This window comes from Pinus tabuliformis, chromosome J (assembly GCF_031772625.1).
Source record: "Pinus tabuliformis cultivar Carrire ecotype Pingquan chromosome J, CPIR1, whole genome shotgun sequence".
Classification (NCBI taxonomy): Eukaryota; Viridiplantae; Streptophyta; class Pinopsida; order Pinales; family Pinaceae; genus Pinus; species Pinus tabuliformis.
This window is the reverse complement of record NC_142295.1, coordinates 1110356986-1110360821: the sequence shown is the minus strand read 5'-3', so window position 1 is coordinate 1110360821 and position 3836 is coordinate 1110356986.

Sequence of the window (3836 nt, the reverse complement as noted above, 5' to 3'; positions counted from 1 at the left end):
TGGGGCTCTTGTCATATTCAAGGGCTTTTATATCTCCCTCTATTTGCGTGTCTCTGAAAGTTTCTCATGTGATAGGAATTCTGAGGTGTTGGAGGGAATCTTCTATCATAAGTCTAATTAACCCATGATGGGCTAGCTCTTGATGGTTTCCTTCCTGCACCTTCATGCTCATATCTATCATTTATTGAAGAAGGAAGTAGGGTATGCTGAGTTTGTATTGAGGAGGTGTGTCGACCCCAAAACTCAATTCTTCAAGAAGCCTAAACTGGTATCCATATACCACATTGTACCTACCTTCACATGAGATATACTTTATAAGGTGGTAGCTAATTTCATTCCAAGGATAGGGTAGGCTTGCTCTCCTCACTCCATTTTTGTCTTCCATGGCCTCCTCTCCTTCTAAAAAGAATTTCTTCTTTGCAGTTTGTCTATTTCCCTTATCCTCCTTTCTCCAAGGCACTCCTAAGGGAAGTGTGGTAATTCTTCCTATGAGTTCAGGGGTGAGTTCTATGGAGAGGCCTCTCACCACAATAGTGGCATGGGTCCTAGTCAGTGGAATGAGGGAGAGAGAAAAATCTTTGGCTACTTCATCATCATACCCCCTTAATTTCTCAAGGAAACCCATCTAATTATGCCTTGTGAATATCTCTAGCACATGAGGGTGTTGATGAATCCTCATGGTGTTGATGGGATCCCTTCTATTAAACCCCCCTATCATTTTCTCTGATGGATGGAGGAGTGTAGATGTCTGATACAAAATTTTAATGAAGGAGGAAATTTAACTGAAATTTTTGTGTATACAATTCCCCTATACTACAATCAATTTCAACAAACTAGAAGATTTTTTTATGTTCCTTTCACTTGGAAAAATGTGGGGAAATGTAGAGCCTACCTCCTTAACACTGCTTGATGAAACCACCCTCTGTTTTTCCCTTCTAAAGCTGCTCACTGCCAATCCTATAGATTGCTTGACTGTATCCTGTAGGATCCTGTAGGTGGTCCTACACATGAAGAAAACAAAATTTACCTTTCTTGTAGATTGCTTTAGGGCTGAAAGTGATTCTTCTAGTGTGAGCCTATAGAATGTGAATTCTTCTATGCATGGGGATCAACGTTTATTTCATCATATGGGTGATTTGAGGGAGGTGGTGTGCTAGTAGCCAAGGTACAAATATCTATTTTTGGATCGCTGGTCCCACTACCACACCATCATTCTCCTCACCTCGTAATCAACTCCTAATTCAGGCATCCGTAGATTAACTACTTTCGACCTCATCCTTCTTTCCCTTCACTTTATTGCTGCCACATGTGGAAGGACTAACTACTTTGTCCTCATTGAATGAAGGAAGGTGGCCAAGTGAACTGGCCACCTTCCGCTTATAAACCAACTCTTTCACAACTTTTAGATCGTTTGATCACATTATGTGAATGCGAGAGTGGAAGTGAGATACTTACCTGTGGTAATGATACCTTGATGTAGTTTTTTGAAGAAATGAAGTCTTTGTTTTGTGTTGGTTGCATGTGTTTTTCTCCCTTTTTTTTATTATCCTTTGATGATTTTCTTTGATGTGGAGGCACTTGGTGTTGATGATGATGATGTTGATGTTGCTGCTAGGCTCTGGAGGAGCTTCTTCTACCTTTGAATCTCCATGCTTGAAACTGACTACAACCTATGATTTTTGTTTTGTGGGATAGGCTGCTACAGGATTTCCTACAGGATGTCCTGTAGCTACTTCTCCCTAAAAAATTTTAATCATTTTCTACTACTGGGACCTAAGGATGATTGGCATGGGCAGAGAAGGGGTCTAGGGATTTGTGCATGAGGAAAAATAACCTTCAGGTGTTGTCCCCTTTCTCTCTATCTTCATCCTCTTTCCTTTGTGTTTTTTCCTTGAAAACTAACTTTTGTGATGAATGCAGGGGTGATCATGGTGGAGAGAGGTATGGATGAGAAGGTGAAGTAGGGATTTATTTTTTCTGACATGGGCAGGTCATTCCCTTGCTCTAGGGTTACTTCTTTTAGGAATCCCAAGCCACTGTAAATCCTATATGATCATCCTGTAGGTTTTCAGGGAATCATGTAGGTTTACAGGGAATCCTATAGAAAACACAGAACCCTTGCAAACTAAGGAAAATGAGTGGAAAAATGGAAGGAATGATGGAATGATGAAGGATAATGAATGGAGAAATAAAACATGAGCTTAATAGGTCCATTTTGATTATCTTTTGTTGCTCTGGTCGTCCTCCTACCAACTTGCAAGCAATATTTTCATAATTTCTCTTTTCTCTCTTTTTTTATCTATTTTTCTATTGAAAACAATTAGTCTGCCTCCAAGAGGTTTTCATCCTAGCTGCTTGCCCTGAGTGCCTTAAGAGAGGTTTTCACCAAAAGATGTTTTTTATTTCTCTTTTCTTTTTGTCTTGACACCATTGTGCCACCTCAAGATGTTTTCAACCCAACAGTGGGACTCAGGCGCCTCATGGAGGTTTTCGCTTGAGTCTCCTTATTTTTTCTTTTTCTTAGTGACTTGATGATGTAGGAGCTGAGAATTGCTCCACCACCATCACTATTTTGCTGATACCATCAATGAACTCTTGCTTTTACAATGGCCTCTTGTAAACTTTCAATATGTGCCCATTAACAAGTAAAGTAATGGCCTTTGCATCTATGGTTCTAATATGCATTGAACCATTATCATGACATTTCTCTATGACATAAGGCCCTAACCATCTAGTCTTTAACTTGCCCTTAAAGTCTATTTAGAATCATATAACAAAGCCCAATCACCTTCTTGAAATTTCTTGTCCCTGATGTTCTTTTCATGCCACATCTTCCTCTGAAATTTGAGTTACCTCTGTGTGTAGGAGGGCCTACATTCTGAACTCAACTAACCCATTCAACTGGAGCAATCTCTTTTTTTGTGCACTGCTGAGATCTAGATCTAGTTGGGTTGCCATCCTTAATGTATTGTACTCAAATTAAATGGACAGTAGGGACTTCTTCCCATAGACCAACTCATAGGGTGTGAATCCAGTGGTGGTCTTCCAGGTGGTATTGTAGGCACAGGTGGCCTCAACTAATCTATCTGCCCAATATTTTTTGTTGCTGCTAACCACTTTGGTAAGAATTCCATCTAGTGCTCTATTAGTCACCTCCACTTTCCAATTAGCTTATGGGTGATAGGGAGTGGAGGTTGTATGCTTGATCTTGTGCTGGCTTAATAGGTCTTCAATCATGTTGGATGTAAATTGATGGCCTTGATGAGTGACTAGTTCTCTAGGGTACCCAATCTTGTAAAATACATTTTCCCGTAAGAACTCAGCCACTTTCTCCTCTGTTGCTACCTTGATTGCCTTGGTTCCAACCCACTTAGTCAGATAGTCAGTGCACACAATGATGTATTTCTCTTCTTAGAAGGAGGATCAATAGGTCCAATGAAATCCATGCCCCACTTGTCAAATGGCTCTAAAGTCACTTGAGGTAGCAGAGGCATTTCATCTCTTGTAGTAGGCTTTCCCATCCTTTGGCACCAATCACATTGACTAGTGTATCTTCTCACATTCTGATGAAGAGTGGGCCAATAATAACCAACTTGTAACACTTTGAATGTTGTCGTCTTTGCTGCAAAGTGACCTCCACAAGGCCCATCATGACAGGTCAAAAGGATGTCAAATACTTCCTCCTCCTTGACACATCTTCTCAAAATTTGATTCGGGCCTAGAGAGAGAACTGAAATTTTGAATAAGTGTTCATTTGGTAACTGATCATCAACCACCCCTTCCTCACCTGTAGGAAAAGTTAATTTGGACAAAAAATCTGCAAAAACATTTTCCTT